Here is a 20026-nt window from a genome sequence, read left to right as displayed (position 1 = left end):
AAAGAGGCCTGGGAGGGAGTATTGAAGAGAAGAGTTATGTATAGCAAGAGGGTTGCAAGTGGGTCCAGCTTATCTGGTAGTGATGGCACAATAAGAATAAAGTGACGCTGTCTCTACTTGTTTGAATAGAGGTGAGTGTGTGTGTGTGTAAAACAATAGATGGAAAATTAGTAGAATGAGATATATTGATAAACAGTGGCTAATGTTTTGTGTGGGGACCAAACTGATTTTAGAGACCAGCAGATGCTGTCCTTGGTATGATAACTAATAGTGCTTGTCTGAGAGCTCTAACATGTTTCCATTTTCTTTGGCCTAGTTATTTCCAGTATGTGGTGCCAGCTTAAATTTGGGGGATTGTCCTCACTAACTTGAAGACATGATTTGGACCTGATTGGCTTCCCACCAGAGAGGTACTTGGGTCATCTCTAAGATATAGAGCATGCAGAACAGTATATTTTCACACTCTATCATTCACTAATCAAGAAAGTGAGCACAGTATAGTTTGGTGTTGTGATTCTCAAAATTTCCCTAAAGTATTGTTGCTGCAGGAGGTAGAGCAAATGAGAACTGTGAAACATCTCTATTGGAAGGATGTGTCTTATTACATCAAATATGGTCAACTTAGTGAGAAGGAGTTATGTGTGATATAGGACCTTGGGTAGTGTTCCATGATGTGGTAATGTGTATTTGACATTAGGAAAAATGTACTTTTACTGGGAGAAAAGGAAAAAGAACTTTTCCACGGTGAAAAACAATGTAACTTTACTGGGAGAAAAGAAAAAAGAAAGAAAGAAACTTTCCAAAATGGAAAACAATCTAGAGCCCATACCATAGTCATTTGGGTATACAGCTTATAGAGGCAGCAGACTTAGAGTAAACACCTACAGATAGGAACAGATATCTGATAGCAAGTCCAAGATGTGAGCTGTCTTTGAGAAAGTGCCAATGATCACAAGCATAGAATTATATTCCTGAATTGCAGGGAACTCCCATATACCATTTATTGTGACAGAGGCCTACAATGGCTTCAAATTCAGCAGGCAGTAAAAGAGCCTTCATGTTTCCATGTCTGAACTTTGGTTTATTCCAATACTCCACACATTTCTATGGGATGCTATATATCCTTCAAGAGTGGGGTAACTAAAAGTTTTAGATTCTAGAGTTAAGGATTTTAAATGGGCCCAAAGAGGGTTCCTGGAAGAGATGGAAGTTTAGGAGTGACTGTTATTGGCAAGAATATAGAGAATGAGAGCCCCCCCGCCACAAGTAACTTTTTTGTACATTAACTATGTATTTGGCCTAGTCATCCACTAGGAATCCGCTCCATTCCTTGGGATAGCTGTACTGCTATTGCTGGTTTAGGTGAAAGAATGCTAGATCCTGCTATGGCATGTTGATATGGCAAGGCTTCAGGATGGACTCTAGGTGGCAATGTTGTTGCTGATCATTAAACAGGACTTCCCAATTCCCCACTCCCTTTTCTAGATGTATGTAGTAGCATTACTTAAACAGCCCTCACTGTGTATCTGGTCTGGTAGTGTTATGTTTTATAATTTGTTTAAAGATTTATTTCTTTATTTTAAAGGGAGAGAGAGAGAGGAAAAGAGAGAGCACATGTGAGTGCACCAGTGGGCAGGAAAGAATCTCAAGCAGACTATCCATTAATCTGGTGCTGCCGACCAAACGCTTAGGGAAGATTGATACCAGCTTCAGTCTCTACTGGATTAGCCCTACTCTTTCCTTTCCTATTGTTTAGTGACTCTGTAAGTTTAAAAAAAAAAAAAAAAACTTTATTATCTAGTTGTTAAGTAATTATAATGAAATCTGCTGCAAATACCCTCTTGGAATCATTGTGTCCCAGCATTATTTTCAATAAATATATCTGCATTAAAAAAATTTAGTTTTAGTTCATAGGACTATTTAGTTCGTAGGACTCAATGCAGGCTCGACTTGGAGCTTGATCTCAGGACCCATGAGATCATGATCTGCACTGAAACCACCAGTCTGCTGCTTAACTGACTGGGCCACCCAGGTGCCCCATTTTACAAATTTTAACTCATTTAACCAACAAGCACATGGGACTGGCATAATTTTACATCTCTATCTTTTAAAAATTAGGAAAATGAGGCACAAAGAACTTAAGGATTTTGCCCGAGTAGCAGAGCTGGAATATGAACTCAGGTCATCTAGCTCCAGAGTTGTTACTCTTTAATTTATATGGCTTTACTGCTTCTTGTGGATAATTTTAAGGCTATGGAAAAAAGACACCCAAGGGAAAACCTGATCCAAGTTTCATGCATCCACTGAACAGGGCCCTGTGCTTACATTTTGTTGGAGCAGGCAACTTTTCCATAGTGTTTATCTTGTTAGATGTTGCACCATACCTAATATCTTTCCCTTAGGTCTCCTTCATACACAGGAAGGATGTTTTCTACTTCCAGGTGGATCTCAGACTGATAGGTGCCTCCAAACATAAAAAAGCTACCCTGATGGGCTGCAAATAATGTTACGGATTAGACTCTGGTATAGTAGACCTGGCTGTTTGTCTCTCTCAAGCTTTTCCATCCATTTCTGTGATGTGAACATCACCAGCAGGTGATTCTAATTGGAGATATGGCTATATTTGTAATTCAAATAGCAGTGATTACACTTGCAACACAATCTTTGTAGAAATCAAGGAAAGTACTAAAGTTTATTGGCAACAGTGAACAGTTTGGAGATGAGCACTCTATTTGACAGCAAATGGGAGAAAATATCGAGTGGCTGTTATCTCATATACTAGTCCTCAATTTCTACTGATCTTTCCTTGATAGAGAGTCCATGATATGAAATTTTAACACTTCTCCTTTGTGTCTGAATTCTTTTGTGTGCCTGGCCTATGCATCACTCCTAGGTTCTATTCCTCCTGATACTCTTGCGTTAGAATCTTCACATGGGAAGGTGTTTTTAGATGCAGAAGAGTCCCATATTAGAATACATGTATAATTGATCTGGTGTCTGGTGCCTCTGTTCCTTCCAATAATATATAGCAATGTGCTTTTAAGCCTAAGGTCCTCTGACTGTGGGAGGGATGTAGCAGGTCTTCTTTCTGCATTTTGAGGGCACTGGTGCTCTGCAGAAAAGAAAAAAAAAGTCTCTCTCATTTTGCCAAATGCATCAGCTATAGTATGGTAACTAATCAAAATTTCTTTCAATCCCCTAAACCTATTCCTCTACTGTAGTCTATCTTAGTGAAAAGCACCACCATCCAATCAGTTACATATGCCTGGACACTTATATCTTCCACCATAGCCACTCAATCTTACAGAGTTTGCCTTTTTATTATCTCATAAATCTAATCTTTCCTGTCCATCTCCTATGCCCTATTTAGTTCAGGTGTACCTTGTTTCTCATCTATTTAATATAGTAGCCTCCATTCTGAATTCTATTGCTGCTATTCTATTTTTATCTCTATTTCAAACATAATGATGTCAGTCTTCTTAAAATCTTAAATATTCCCCATAATATTCAGAGTAAAATTAAATTGTTATGGTGTGTTTCACAATAGCCTTATTTATTTATTATTTATTTATTTATTATTTTTATTTTTTATTGGAGTTCAATTTGCCAACATATAGCATAACACCCAGTGCTCATCCTGCCAAGTGCCCCCCACCCCAATAACCTTTAGAATCAGCTCCTACTTACCTGCCCTGTGTGTCCTTTTGTGCTTTCATGTGACAGATTGGTCCATCATTCCAGCCACTTGTAGTCTACTGAATTTGTTCTGTTTTGTGATTTTTACACAGGCTTTCTTTGTCCCTGCAATGAACTTTATTTACTGTCTTCACTTGTCTCACTCCTGATCATCCTTTGCAAACTCTGCCCTGGTGTCTTGTTTCTGGGAAATCTGACTTAATCTTCTGGTCTTAATATTTTGCCCTTATGCTTTATTCCCAAGGCACATTTTCAAACAAATATACCACTCATTATTGTGTTATATTATAACCATATTTTTTATTTGGCTGATACTTCATTTGGTGTCTTCCTCTCTATGTTGTGAACTTATTGAGAGGAAGATGATACATTCCCTGTGCTTGGCATAGTACCTGTTATATAGTAGATCTCTATAAATATTTATTGAAAGGAGGAGTAACAGAGCACAGATCCTGGTATACTGTCCACATGGCTTACAGGTGGTACAGAGATTAGTCTTCAGGTTGTGTTTAGTTTACCTGAGAGATTTGGAACTGAACCATCACTGCATCAAAGAGGAACTAATTGTGGTTCTTTGGTGTTTCAAAGATGGGTGATATAGTTTGCCTGAGGTTGCAACTCTTGGTAGAGGCCAAGATTTTCTGTCTAGGAATCTGTAGACATTGAGATGAATCAGTTTTGACTTATTCATCGGAGAAAATGTGTCTGGGCATGGTGGCTGAGACTATTACAGAATTCATCATCCAGGATGCCTTTGTTCTTATCTCACTCATTTTGGGATGCAGTAGATATGAGGTGTTGGAAACAATGCCAAGGATTATTCTTAAGATGATGAAGAATTCTCCATATCTGTCTCAAAGGGGATAGAGCAAAAATTGGAATGGACATGGAGCTCTGTTTGGGACTAGATAGAAGCTTACTTGCCAAAATTCCCAAAGTCTCTTTGATTTGTTGGCTGCAGTTGTGCTAAAAACTTTGACATAGTCTCTGTATTAATTAGCATACAAAGTAAGTTGCTAGAAGATACTTCAAAATATGCAACAGTCCACAAATATGTGGCCAGTCCAGGGTAGGTATGGGCTCTGTTCTCTGAGGTCATTCATGGGCATTGATGCTTTTTGTCAAATTGCTATTTTATTCCCTTGGACCAGAGGTTGGAAAACTTGATTATACATTAGAAGTTATGTTGGGCTCCATTTCCAGAGTTTCTGATTCAGGTGGGTGGTGGGTCCTGAGAATTCGCATCTCTAGCAATTTTCCAGAGGATGCTGAAGCTGAAAAGCTGAAAGTGTTGGAACCATACTTTGAGAGCCACTGTCCTAGGGTGTGGTCCTTGTCCATTTGGCTGTGGCTGGCCTGATCATATGCTGCCCATGCTCCAATGCTATAGGAAGGGGCAAAGGAAGAGAGCATGAAGTGGAGTGCTGACAAATGCCCTGAGCTCAGTCAGCCTCCTGGGGAGTCTTCAGACCTTGAACTTGGCTTGTGCACTGACAGTAGTGGCCCAAAACATTGATTTTTCTCCACTCCATTGCTACTCTCCCTCTTTTTCTCTCTCTGCCTCAGAACTCCCCATCAGGTGGCCCATTTTCTTTACAGCTGATACTATAGCAACTGTGTTCTTATCCTGCTGATGCTGCTTCCAGTTTTGATAGTGGTTGACTGCTTAAGTAGGAATAAAATTCTTCCTCTTCTTCTTGTGGATAGCTGAACTCTGAAACCTATTGCTCCAACCTGAAGCATGACCTTCATAAACATGAAATTATTTTAACCTGTCAGGTTGCCTTGCACAGAGAGTGAGAGAACTGCATTATATCTAATAAAAGGATTTCTGATATGTAACAAAAGTGGTCTGTAATGTGAGTTTCACTGGCCTATGGGTAGAAGCTAATATATTTTCTTTCATTAAAATTCTCACCAGCAAAATCTACATATGTCAACAAAAAGCCAGTGAACTCGAAGGTTTTACTACCTGTGGGTATTGTTAAAATAACACCCCCCCCCCCACTTTATTCTCACTTGCTAAGTTTTCATGACACTAAATTCTATTTCCATTGAAGTTCATGTAGCATCATTCCCTTTAAAAGAGATTGTCTGAGGATAATTAACTAGTTTGTTTCTCTAAAGAAACATAGATCTAATCTAACCTATGTCTTCATAAGCCATGAAAGCCTGGTCTAACATCAACCACCTTCTTTGTGGTTGAAACACAATTTGAAGCTAAATAGCATTTTTCTGTAGAGGACAATGGCTAAGCTCAGCCTCTGAAGTCTCAGTGCCTGCTTTCAAATTTTGGTTCTTACTGAGTGTACTTGAAATTTTTATTTGAACCCCGAGTCTCAGTTTTCTCTCATAAAAATGGGGGTACTTCATGGGGTGATTGTGTTAAAGAAATTTTTTCTGACATGTGTTAAAAATGGTAAGGAAGAATTTATGAAAGACTATGGCAATGGGGATTATGACTACAGCAATAGGGAAGAGAGATTGGATTCATGTCTGAATACAGCAAATGCAGCTGGTGACTTATAGTCAAAGAGCAGAGTAAGAGTATCAGTGGTTGGGAAATTACTAATAAGAGGCATTAAGTAGGATTCTTGCTAAATTGGCCTAACATGGTTCTTTATAGGAGTAGGCCAAGGAATTATACATCAAAGGTGAGAGATCAGATATCAAGGGTGACCAGATATCAGAGTTGGGAGATTCTTGCCAAACTAATTTAGCAGGATTCTTTAGAATAGGACAGAGGCCAATGTCAAAGCATAGGCAAGAAGATTTAGAGAAGCCTGATTAAAATTCAGTCAAGGAGGGATGCCTGGGTGGCTCAGCAGTTGAGTGTCTGCCTTTGGCTCAGGGCATGGCTCAGGGCATGATCCTGGGGTACCAGGGTCAGTCCCAAATCAGGCATCCTGCATGGAGCCTACTTCTCCCTCTGCCTGTGTTTCTGCCTCTCTCTCTCTCTCTGTGTCTTTCATTAGAAAAAATAAATAAAAAAAAAAACTTTAAAAGAATAAATAAAATTCAGTCAAGAAGATAGTCTTTGTCAGTTGTTGCCAAGACCAGTGTCAAGGACATTTTCCCCTATCTTTTCTTCTAGGAATTTTACAGTTTCAAGTCTTATATTGAAGTCTTTAATCCATTTTGAGTTAATTGTTGTGAATGGTGTGAGATAAGGATTTGATTTCACTCTTTGACCTACTGTTGTTTAAATCTGCATTTTTGAATTTTCTAATTTTCTTTCTATTGTTTCTGGTTTCATAACCTTATGATCTGAAAAGACACTTGATATGATTTTAGTCTTCTTCAATTTACCAAGACATGTTTCATGACCTAACATATGATGTATCCTAGAGAGTGCTCCATGTGACTTGAGAAGAATGTGTAGTGTATTGTGCTGCTGTTGAATGGAATGTTCTGTATCTGCTAGGTTCATTTGCTCTCAAGCTACTTCAAGCCTAGTGTTTCCTTATTGGTTTTCTGTCTTGATGATGTAGCCATTGTTGAAAGTGGGATATTGAAGTTCCCCACTATTATTGTATTGCCTTTTCCTCTTTTCAGATTTGTTAGTATTTGTGTAATATATTTAGGCACCTTGATTTTAGGTTCATATATATTTATAATTGTTATATTCTTTTAATGAATTGACTACTTTATCATTATGTAATGACTTTCTTTGTCTCAGAGTTTTTGACTTAAAAATCTATTTTGTCTGATATAAATATAGCTACCTCTCTCTTTTGCTTTCTGTTGCCATGGAATATCTTTCTCATCCTTCCCTTTAGCTTATCAGTGTTCATCAAGTGAAATGACTCTCTTACAGTTAGCATATAGTAGGATCTTGTTTGTTTTGAATCCGTTCAATAAGCACTCTTTGCCTTTTGATTTGAGAATTTAATCTATTTACATTTAAAGTAATTATTGATAGGCAGGGTCTTACTGATGTCATCTCATTGTTTTCTGGTGTTTTTAGTTTCCTTGTTCCCTTCATTCTTGCTATCTTCATTTGTGAATTTATGATTTTCTGTAGTGGTATGCTTTGATTCTTTTTCTCTTTTATGTATCTACTGTTTTGATTTTTGGTTACTGTAAGGCTTACATAAAGCATTATAAGCTAATAACAACTTAATGTAGATTGCATATAAAAGCTCTACTCCTACTACTACACGTTTTATGTTTTGATGTCACAAGTTACACCTTTTTATATTGTTATATTATTAAATTATTGTAGCTATAGTTATTTTTAATTTTTGGTCCTTTAACATTTATACTACCAATAAGTGATTAGCACACCACCACATCACACATTTGAGCATTCTGAATTTGACTATATGCTTATCTTCATCAGTGTGTCATATATTGTCACATATTTTTATGTTACTAATTAGTATCCTTTTATTTTAGCTTGAAGAACTCTTTCCAGCATTTCTTATAAGGCAGGTCCAGTGGTGACTAACTCAACAGCTTTTGTTTGGTGAAGTCTTTATCTCCACTTCATTAATGAAAGACAACTTTGCTAGGTAAGCTATTCTTAGTCGGCAGGTTGTGTTTTGTTTTGCTTTCCTTTTCTTTTAGTGCTGTCAATATATCTTCCCACTCTATCCTGGCTTGCAAAGTTTCTGTTGAGAAATCTATCTTTGAACAGAATTTTGAAATTCTATCTTTGTGATTTTAGATAGTTTTATTATAATATGTCTTACAGAAATTCTCTAAGTTGAGTTTGTTCTGTGATCTATGAGCTTCATGAATTTGGATATCCAAATTCTTGTGTCCAAGATTGCGAATCGGAAAAACCACCAAGCAGCCGACACTCATGCAAGCACACAAGGGTTTATTTACAAGCTCGAGCTTGGGTCCAAGTATACCCGACACAGTGGAGCAGGGACTTGGACCCCGAAGTGGGTTACAGCTGGGTTTTTTATAGGCTGGTCTAGAGGATTTTCAGGAGGGGTGGAGGAATTTCTCAAGTTCTGTTTACATTCTGATGTGGGGCTTTCAATGGTATTGAGCTCTGCTCTCATTCTAATATGGGACTTTCTACCACAGGCGTGGGCTCTGTTGTCTTTCTGATATGGGATTCTCTGCCGAGGGCAATTCTCAGCTCTGTTGTCTTTCTGAGGACATTGAGGACACTCTGCAGTTTTTCCGGTAAAGTTCAGCTCTTATTCACAGGGGCCTAAGATGGCTGTACTTGTGCTAATGCTAAACTTTAGGCGGGATGGCCTTAATTTTTCTTGGCCTCCACACAAATCTCCAGAATTGGAAAGTTCTCAGCCATTATTTCTTTAAATAAGCTTTCTGCCCCTTTCTCCCTCTCTCCTCCTTCTCAGGCTCCAAGAATTCATATACTATTTCTATTAATAGTATCCAAGAGCACATAGATTTTCTTCACTCTTTTAAAGTCATATATATATATATATATATATATATATATATATATATATATCTCAACATATAGTATAACACCCAGTGCTCATCCCATCAAGTGCCCTCCTCAGTGCCTGTCACCCAGTCACCCCATCCCCCCACCTGCCTCCCCTTCCACTACCCCTTGTTCATTTCCCAGAGTTAGGTGTCTCTCATGTTTTGTCACCCTCACTGATATTTCCCACTCATTTTCCCTCCTTTCCCCTATAACCCCTTTCACTATTTCTTATATTCTCCATATGAGTGAAACCATTTAATGATTGTCCTTCCTCACATAGACTTTCTTCACTATTTTGAAGTTCTTTTTAGTTTGTTCTCTTCTGACTGGATAATTTCAAATGAACTGTTTTCTACCTCACAGATTCTTTCTTTTCTGCTTAATTGAAGTCTATCATTGATACTTTTAGTTGTTCATTTTTACATTGTATTCTTCAGCTCCAGTATTTTTTTCTTTTTTAATTATTTTTATCTCTCTGTTAAATTTCTCCTTTAATTCATGGAATTTAAAAATGTAGTTTATTTGTTTTCTGTGTTTTCTTGTAGCTCACTAAGCTTCCTTAAAACAACTGTTTTGAATTCTTTATCTGGAAAATCACAGATCTCCATTTATTTGAGGTTGATTCCTAGAAAATTATTATGTTCCTTTGGTGGTATCATGTTTCTTTGATTTTTCATGTTGTTTGAAATCTTGTATTGCTTTCTTCGTATTTGAAGGAGTCAAATCCTTCAATCTTTATTTACCTCTTCAATGTGTCTAATAATGGTGTGCTGGAACTTCTCCACTTGACTATTGGACTTTCACAAAGGCATTCCTATCTATAGGTAATTGTCAAAATCAGTGTTCTTTATAGAGAAGATTACATAAAACTCCTATTTTGCCATTTTGATGACATCACTTTTTAATTTGCCTTCTTTTGATATCACATTTCTTGTGCCTTTAGCTCTTATTGAAGAAATCTGGGAAATATGCCTCTTTGAAATGTCAGTACTTAATAACAAGAATTTCCTAACTTTCAGAAAGTAAATTTTAGTAACAGCATTATCTCATTCCATTAATGACAATTGTTCATTCTTTCTTTTTTATACCTGTTTTGATGTATTCTTAGCTTTATCTCTGCTTTGAGTGCTGCCCTTAGATGGCATGGGTCTCTTGCTGCTGCCTGCCCTCAGCTCAATGTCCTCATTCTGTACTTGCTGTTGTCCTCTGCTGTATGGCACTTGCATCCCAATCCATCTTCACCTAGATTCTTTGGCTATCAACAGGAAGGTATATATAGATATATGTTCTATTCTACAACCAAGTAAGATTATCTTTAATATTTTATTAAGGTATAATATAGATATAGAAAACAGCACATATCATAAGTATACAGCTCATCGAATTTTCACAAACTCAAGATATCCATTCAAACAGCATCCAACTCAAGAAACAGATTTTTACCAGTACCCCAGAAAACTTTCTCATGTTAGTTAATTATTGCTATCATCATTGACTGCACCAAAGGAAACCACATCCTGACTTCTGATAGCACTGTAGTTTTACTAACAGCATTTTACTTTTGTTCCGTTTTTGTACTTTATATAAGTTTAATTACATATGTATATTTCATAGATATGATATATATTACATATCATAAATTATATATGATATATGTATATTATATATCTTTATATATGATATACATATATACACACGAGTGTGCTTCTTTTGGTTACCATGTTCTGAGATTTATCTATATTGTTGAAGTGCAGAGTGTTTATTTTCATTGCTCTATGTACTCCTTTGTGTGACTGTAATATTTTATTAAGGTGTCACAAGAACATTTGACATCACTATTTTGAATAATGCTGCTAATTCTTTTTTTAATTTAAACTTTTGCTATTAAATTTGGGAAGTATATTTGGGAAGTGACAGAGTTAGTATTTTAGTTGTCTTATTGGTAACCTTAAGGGACAAAACATTATGCACTGTTCTACCTTTAAAGTATAATCAGCCTACTTTTAGTATTTCAATACTGAGGAAAATGATTTAAACATATCCTGTGTGAGATTTCCTCCCTTTCACTATTATTGAGAGTGTCTGGCAGTGTTCATCAGGAGATGCTTCTTGACACGAAATCAATAATTTGTTATAAGATGTTATCAAGTACAGGGAGTAGACATTAGTTTCAGAAAGGAGAGCTTTAACTGGTTGCACTGATGTCTTGACAAATTTCATTTGAGATAATATAAGAGGGGCATATGGAGAATATTTGAACATTCAAAATCTGTTTTCTAAAAACATGTAAAAATTTACTGTTTAATTAATCTCCATTTCAAGCTCTTCCCAGGGGCTCTGCCAAGGGTACTGTGATAATTCACACATAAAGAGTGCACACATTATGATTTTTGTGAAGAAGATTCTACATTATTTAGTCATGTTAGCAGTCATGCATGTCTGTGTGCTAAACACTGGTTATCAGTGATTAATGGACAACATGCTTGAACAATGCTCTCCTACTTGAGCTAATGAACTAAATAGTTTATTTCATGCTCCATTTCCACAAATAAATGGCGGTAATACATAATGTGATAATTCCAGATCTCTTTCCAGTGCATTTTCTTGTCTTTAATGAACACAAAAACTTTTGAAAATCAAATTTAGTCAGGCATTGCATTGTGATTTTATATGTTAGATAGATTATAAAATGTTGCTGAAATCAAAATGTTTACACTGAAAGGAAAAGAGTTGCTAAAATTAAGCAAGAACTTGAAAGGACACAATGAAGAGCTTTAAAATAAACTTATAATAAACTTTTATTTTCATTTCAATTATATTCTTGGGAAAACTAGTTATTCTACGTATTTATGTAAGCTTGTAAATATTACTCTTAATCATTTTGATGTGTTTCTGTATAGTAGAATTCTGATTTAGCTTCATATACCTCTCACTACTTCACTTGTGGTTTTGTTTATCTTTCATAGGTTCTTGTATAATCTTTATGTTGAACAAGAACAATCTGTGGAAGTGAATCACCAGGCCACCTTATTTTTGACTCCTCTTGACTTGATTGTCCTTTATTTATTTATTTATTTATTTATTTTGATTGTCCTTTAAATCTAAACTATGGAGTTCATTCTTCCCCTGCTCCTGCTCCTTGGGCAGATATTTTGACTTCTCTGGTCTCTCTCGGCTAATAAAAATGTTTCAACACTCACTAAATGCCACAATTTAACAATCAAGCTTGTCTATTCTTCCTAATAATCAAATACTCAAACTTGCTTTAAGATTGACGTTTCTTTAATTAGCATTTCTACTCCTTCCTCATTTTACTAATACTATCTATGGCCCTTGAGGGAGGGTGGAAGTAGGAGAAGAGTAAGTGGATTCTTTTTTGATTGATATTGTCTTCCTGGTCTGGTTCTCTTTTGGGTTCAACAGATGTTTAAAAGTGAGTCTATTTTAGGGTACTAGGGATATCTCACTAAGACAAATCTCTTTAAAGAGAATAAGCATGTAATTCTTACCTGATCATTTGCTTCTTTTTCAGCCCCAAGTAATATAGCAGTATTTTTAGATTCTTTCTGCTATGATCTATTTTACCCTCCAAGTAAAGCAGCTCTTTTCCCCTTGTTCTTGAAGTGCAAATCATTAGCAACTCAGGATTTACTTCCTTGTTCTACCATTGGGAACAGCTAGCCAGAGGAAATAATGCTTTAGATTGCACAGGTGTGAGTAGGCATCAGACCACTGGGTCTTCAATTACAGAAGCCATGTATTTAGTCCTCTGAGTTAACTCACTGAAATCCCTTTCCCTGAGGTGGAAGTGCATTTCCTCCTTGCAGTGAGTGAAATTCACCACACAGTTCCAGGTCTCTTTAAAGAAATACTTTCTTCCCTATCCTTCAACTCCAGATCCTTTTATACCCTCAATTTGAGTGAGGGGTTTGAGGGCTGTGAAATTTTGCAAGGCGTACGTATGTTCTATCACCTCCTTTAGGATGTGTTATGTATGGTATCTTGTTGACTCAGCCCAAGTTCTTTTTTCACATCCTGTTGCATTTACTTTTATACATCTTTGATAAAGCAGAGAAGGCACTAAAAATAAAGAAGGAAACAACTAACATATTCCATGATATAGATTTCATTGAAAGTTGATTGTTTTTCATCTCTAAAGGAGTAAGACTTCTGCTTTACCATGACAGAGTATCAGCGAGCACATTTACCTTCTCAATATAACAACAACAAAAAAAAGATGGAATCCATAAAACAAGTGTTTTCAGACATTGAACAGTAAACGACATAGGACAATGATTCCTGAGAGAAGGGAAACATACCAGGTGAGCTCTGTAATTGTCTCTGTATACTGCCTAGAGAGGTGTCCAGATAGCAGCAAAGAGCAAAGAATTCATCATGACCACATAAAAATGATAAGAAACATTAAAAGAATCCTTCAGGTGGAAGGACAATGATACCAGATGGAAATATGGATCTGAGGAGAGGAATGAACACCAAAAAGTGTCAATATGTAAGTGTAGCAGAACTGAAAGTCATTTCTAAAGTCTCCACTTAAGCCCAGTGCACAGGCTTATACTAACAACTAACAAAAAAGGAAAGAACTATATTAATAGTCCTTTAGGAAAACTGATAGGTTGTATAGTGACAAAGTGGTCATGATTTTCAAACCAAAATTAATCTCCATAAAGTCTTTTGTACTACTATCCATGCCTATCTGGAAGGACAAGATCAAGATTAATGGAGTCTTTGAATTGAGGAAGTTTGCTTCACTGAAATATTCATTACTTTTCAGCTCTGTGTCCTAAGTTTAAGAAGAAAACAGCACAGCAAAAATATTCTTTTTGTATACTTTGAGTACATTGCTCTAACATAGTGAATATTGCAAAAGCACTTTAAACATTTCACGATACCCAGTTTTAGGCAAATTATCTTTATATGTGGGTGGGCCTTGATTTGAGTCTATTAGTTTGTCTGGAAGGCAGATTGCAGAGACGAAGTTAGTCTTCTTTGTCTGGAAGCCAGTATTGTATAGAGGGAGAAGGACAGGTGGATTTTATAGCTGCTCAATGTGGATAGGGCTTCTGGTACTTCCCAGAAACATCTGTACTCTTCCATAATACAACAAAGCAAGTAACTTCATCTTTAAAACACTAAAATTTTAGATGATCGTGTAATTCAAGAAAATTTTCTTTCTGGTATATTTTATATTTGTTGAAGAAAAAGGTAAATTTTCATATTTTACATGCATTCATGATTATTGTTTTTTTAGTATCCATATTTTTAAGTTGTATGAAGTTTAATCATAACATTTTATAAGTTTTCTGGGCAGTAGAAAAAGGCTCAGGGATCAGGAAAATACTTCATGAAAGGCAATTTCAAGAGTATTGCCTCACATATATTGGAAATTATCCTAAATATAGTTCATGTTAGACTTTCAGAGCATCATTGATAATTTCCCACTAATACTGTTTTGGAAAACTAGGAATTTCAAATGTAGAATATTTCCAAACAAAGCAATAGACATTAGAAAGTAGATTTTGAAAACTTCTTTGGAAAGCCAAGGCCTTGTGAATGATGTCAGATCTGATTTTACAATGAGACCGCAGGTAGCAGCAGCATTAGTTCATCAAGCTGGTGTGATACCCAGATGCGCAGTATTTAGAGACAGCCCTTTCTTTTTAAAGCATTGGAATAACACATGGAGTAAGATAACTAGCATGTTGAAATACAAATTAAATACACTCAAAGGCATTGGCAGATTGATTTTTAGACATCTCTATGATATTAATGATACGGTATTAAGTAAAAGTATTTTCTAATGTGCACTGTGAAATTTTCTCCTATTCATTATAATTTTATATGAAATGTTGAAATCATTGTTCAACTTTCTTCATTAGTGTAACTCTTATGTGATTACAAGATGATTCTTCTTCAGATAAATGTCTTATTTTAGCCATTTATCACTCTGGGGGTAAAATTGATATATGCTTAAATGGTTATACATTATATAATCTTTGACCATCTTTATTATATTGAGTAGGTTAAGCATACACTAGTCAGAAAAGCAACAGGGTGCTGGGACATTGGTTTTTATGTTTTCTTGAAAATAGTTTTGATGTGGAAATGTTGGGGTTCAGAGCCAATGGCCAAGAAAGAATTCTTAAGACAAAAAGGTGATTTTATTATAGCACAGGGACAGGATCTGTGGACAGAAAGGGCTGCCCTGGGATTGTGGAGAGCAGCTGATTTTATACTTTCAGTTTAGGGAGGTAAAGACAAGGGAAGTTTCCAAAAGGATTTTCATATGTTAAATAACACTCATAGGATCCTGAATGTCTGGCTATCTTCAATCTAAGGGTGTTTTTCCCTGTAGCAAGGCATTAACATTAAGACATTTGGGAGTTCCTGGAGGAATGTCATACTCTGCCTGCCTCATGTATTTTTCAATCTGCTACAGGTTATAAAGAAATTTAATTTTATCTACATTTCCTTTTGCTTTTGTTCTCCACAGGAGTTTCATACATTCCTCTCTATTTCCCCATCTATAAAACAAAAAATATATATTTAGTATATGTACTCTTTATAGAATGGGAATTTGTTTACTTGTCTGAATAATAGAACAGGAAATGATATACATGTGTCTCCCTTTTTATACAAAATTCATTATTGATATTTTGATTAATTTCAAATAAGTCATTCTTGTTGGGTGTCCTGATCTTTGGAGTCAGCTTACCACACCCTGATGAGAAGGGATGGTTGGAGAATCATGACCTCACCAGCTTCCCTACTATACTAGTAATCACTAATTCAGTAAACAATGAAAAAGCCATTTCTAATTATTAGTAAATGTTTGTGTAATAGACAAATATCCACAAGGCAAAACAATGAATTAAGAAAAAAATATGAATAGGTTATGTTAGCAATAGGACTATTTTTTAAAATTTGCAATTCTATTTAGGGGAAAACTGTGGACTTCTTTACATACCATAGGATTGGATTGGTTCTTTGGTTTTTGTGCTCATAAATTTACATCTCACTGACTTTGCTTGTCCATTTTCCAAAAAGGTATTCTTTATGTTGGTTACCATAGAAACCAGAAGTGCTCCATGTATATGTAATTCTTTGCACATATTCCCTTCCCTTTCTTGCGTTTGAAGTCAGATAAATTGCCTTATGTGCCATTTATGTAGAATAACCTTTGTTTGCTTAAGTCTTCTGTGAAACAAAGCATTATAACTTAAAACATGTTACTTTATATTAATCTAAATCACAATGTTGATTTGTGAGTTGTGTTGAAAAATGACAGAAGAAAACAGAAATATTTTCTAAATAAAATAGCACACCACTTGAGGGTTGAAATTGAGTAGGAAAATCAAGACATCAGTAGAGCCCTTTAGAGGAGCTCTAAATGTTATGTCGCTAAACCAAGAAGAAAAGTTTTAAAATAATTTCTGTATTCAAAGAATGGCTGTTTTGGCAAACATTATAATCAGTTACATAGAAAGCAGTTACTGAGTAACTATTGGGGTCCAGCTTTGTCCTTGGATCAAAGGACTATAGACACCTTGAGGATGGAGGCACTGTTTTCAAGGTGTTTTCAAATTAGTTTGAATGCAGGGACTATGTAGAATAGAGGCTATGGAAGTTAAATTCTTCTAAGTCATACCACTTGAGGTTATGCAGCATATATGTGCAATTTACACAATGAGTACACACTGATGAGACACTTTCGTCTCTTCTCTTAGTCAAAAGCCTCCTGTAAAGATGTCCTCTCCACCAGTTTCTTTTCCTATGCCAGTTTTGATTTTGGATTATTTGCCTTTCCTATACAGTCCCCCCAATAATATTTAAGAGAGGGTAGCATATAGAGCTAAAAAAGAATGTTGTACCAGTTTCTAGGAAACCAGAATTTAGCCTAATTCCACTAACTTAGTCTTTGGCACTAATTAGCTGTGAAACTGTGTGCCCTTGAGCAAGTCACTTTACTTCTCTCTATTCCTTGGTTTAAATCAGTAAAGTAAGAGAGTATAGGAAGGTTCTTTAGATTCTGTGTCATCATACGAAATGAATTCTGATTCATTTATCTTAAAAAGATATTTTCAGCTTTTTAACATAAATTCTAAGCAGTCTGTTAGAATTCCCCAGAAGCCTCCAAAGTCATGCGAGGAATTTCAGCTGAGTAGGAAGGCAGTGAACAAGCTGTCTTGGCCTGAGTCACCTTGTGGCTTCAGCGTGTTGACAGGTGTGAAGAATGCCCACATTTTGGGGGCCATTTTCCAATATGACAATCTCTATGAAGCAGCCTCATGATTGGGCCATCAGGAATCCACACCATCTGCTGAGTTAATTTGTATGGTTAAATATTTGGGAGTTATTGTACTACTACTAGGTTTGCTCATGTCTTCACTCTCATTGTGAATGTCTGTTGTCTGCCACTTTCATAGTTTTATTATGAGCAATAAATGAGTGGATGTAAGAGTATTTTGTAAACTGTAAAGTGTTATAGAAATATTTATTATTGCTTATAATAAGTGTTTTATGCCGCCTTGTGTGTTCCGATGAGAGACGAAATGATTACTGAGAGTCCAATACTTTGGAACAAAGAGACACCCAAAGGGGCTGCATGGCAGGCACTGCCTGCGAGTGCAGGCTCGCAGGTGAAGCACCTGAGTCCAGTGGACTCTTGATTTTATTATCATAGATGTAAAGAATGCGGAAGCAAGGAAGGAAAACAACTCAAGAAACCAATCCCCTGAGTCAGCAGCCAGGGACTGCAAACGTGACCAACTTCCCGGGTTCCAGAGGAGCATTAACTAGGGGACTGCGGGGGTTGGGAGAACCGACCTCGGGCCTGGCTATCTTATCTACCGTCATTGTTGTTTTCAGGTCGTGCTGTTTTCAGCACGGACTGCGTGGCAGGAATCATCAGCTCTTGTCATACACATAGAGCTGATGCCATTTATGCCTATTCCTGTTCTTGTTTCTTTTACTCGCCGAGGTCCTGTTCTCCGACACTTTTAGGGTTCTAACCACCACAAAACTATGATCATTATAATCAGTGTTTTCACTTTCGGTAAAGGTGAAGTGGTAAGTGGTAAATACCTTTTTCCCACCTCTGTGTCCTCTTTGCCTAAATTGCTTCCATTACCATCCACAGTGCAGAATCCTTAGCCTCCTTTCTGAATGTGGCTTTCAGATTGCTAATCTCACTTCAACAGAGCTCCTCTTGAAGATTTAGCATCCTTCCTAGGTCTCTCAAGTCTGCTTGTTTTCTCTTCCTTATTCCTTGTATACCACTCATCTGGAGATGAGGATATGTCTTCTTTGTTTCTCATGGCTGCTTCCATACCTTCTCTCTCTCTCTCTCTCTCTCATTTTATCTTAAACCCCTTCACCTGCAACCTAGGGTTTTTGTTGCTTTTGCCATTAACTGCACCACTCTTTAGTAATATGACAGTATATTCTAAGCCCGTTATAGATACCACTTATTTAATCTTTACAGCAATCCTATGAGGTCAGTATTTTTATTGTCTTCACTATCTCCTTTGACACCTAACACAACTGAGATATAGACACTTTGAGTAACTTGCCTATGATTGTAGAGTTGTAAGATGCAGAACTAGCATTCAAACCCTAGCAGTATGGCTTCCCTCCTCCTTCCCTCATGCTTTATCTGTACTGTCTCTATCTATAGTGCTTCTGGCCCCATTTCTCTCCATTCCTTTACTGTGATTTATTTTTCTTCAAAACACTTAATACCACCTAAAATATTATACATTTATTTGTCTGTTTGCTTATTACCTGTTTCCCCTGCCAAAATGTCATCATCTCCATGAAAGAGATTTTGTTTATTTGTTCAGTCTTATAAGTGTATGAAATATAGTAGAAATTTTAAAAATATTTGGCGAACGAATGAATGAGCATCACATTAGGTGTTTATTTAGCAACTGCCTCTCTGCTGGAGCTGGGACACTGCAAACAACCTTTCTGCTTTGCAGGCTGGCTGGATCTCTGTTAGGATCTGCCAAATAGGGGCAGGAGGGGGAATCTGCAAGGCTAGAGAAGGAGACTGACTCCTCCCTGTCTGCTGCCTGCTCCTGTCAGCATCTTCCCAGCAAAGCTGTTTGACTTCAGCAGCAGCAGTTTCTTCCTGTAGCTGCAGGGGATCCAGATTGCAGTTTTTCTAATGTCTGTAGAACCAGCCCATCATGACTACTCAGAGATAACAGCACCAGTGCCCCCTTCTCAGAAATCAGGAGTTTCAGGCCCTTGGGTCCCTTCTCCAGGCATCTAAGTTTTAGTCATTATTATCTCTTCCCTTTGTTCCCTAGCTGTTGAGAGTTGTAAACTGCTCCTTGTAATTACTATTTCCATGATTCATAGGTATTCTCTTTTTGTGTTTTTAATTTTCTAATACAGAGCTAACACTTCTTTATATTAATTTTTCTGCTCTAATCATTGGTGTAGTTTCTGTCTTCTGTCTTCTGTCTTCTGTCTCCTAACCAATACAGAATTGGTATGAGGAATCATCTCAGGAAAAAAAAGATCTCAAAGATGGGAGCTGATGACTGACTTGGTTGTACTTGAGCCTAAATAAAGTGATGAGTTCTGTATAAATGTATAGTGGGAGGTTAGTAATCCATGGTATGGAGTGTTATCAGGACTAATAAAAATTTCTGCTGTTATTGATTAAAGTACCTGATAGTCAAGTGCATTGGTAGTTATGACTAGTATGACAGTAATGTGACTATAAGCAGTGTAGCACGAGGTGGCTTCCTTTGAATACACAAGAGTATTCATGGAAGAAATTCAAACTCAAATCTTTAAGCTCTCAGCCAAAGTCATTATCAGAGAATCAGAGAACTTTTTAGAAGAACATTTTATTTCTTAGAGCTCCTAAAAATAAACTAC

General features: G+C 36.6%; 1 long non-coding RNA gene across 2 annotated transcripts in view; it reads right to left on the bottom strand.

Annotated features, from left to right (window-relative positions):
• Nucleotides 1-2691: 2691 nt before the first annotated feature.
• LOC111097015 overlaps nucleotides 2692-20026 on the bottom strand; it is a 59572-nt gene continuing 42237 nt past the window's right edge. Inside the window, exons 4-5 of one of the 2 annotated variants that reach the window (XR_005363209.1) lie at nucleotides 10204-10370; nucleotides 2692-3112 (exon numbers count right to left, since the gene is read on the bottom strand). This is a non-coding gene — a long non-coding RNA (uncharacterized LOC111097015). The remainder of the gene's footprint in view (nucleotides 3113-10203; nucleotides 10371-20026) is intronic. The other variant, XR_005363210.1, reaches the window with a different exon arrangement.

The sequence above is a fragment of the Canis lupus genome, chromosome 8, assembly GCF_011100685.1.
Source record: "Canis lupus familiaris isolate Mischka breed German Shepherd chromosome 8, alternate assembly UU_Cfam_GSD_1.0, whole genome shotgun sequence".
Lineage (NCBI taxonomy): Eukaryota > Metazoa > Chordata > Mammalia > Carnivora > Canidae > Canis > Canis lupus.
Note: the sequence above shows the minus strand (reverse complement) of the source record. Positions and strands in the feature narration are given on the sequence as shown.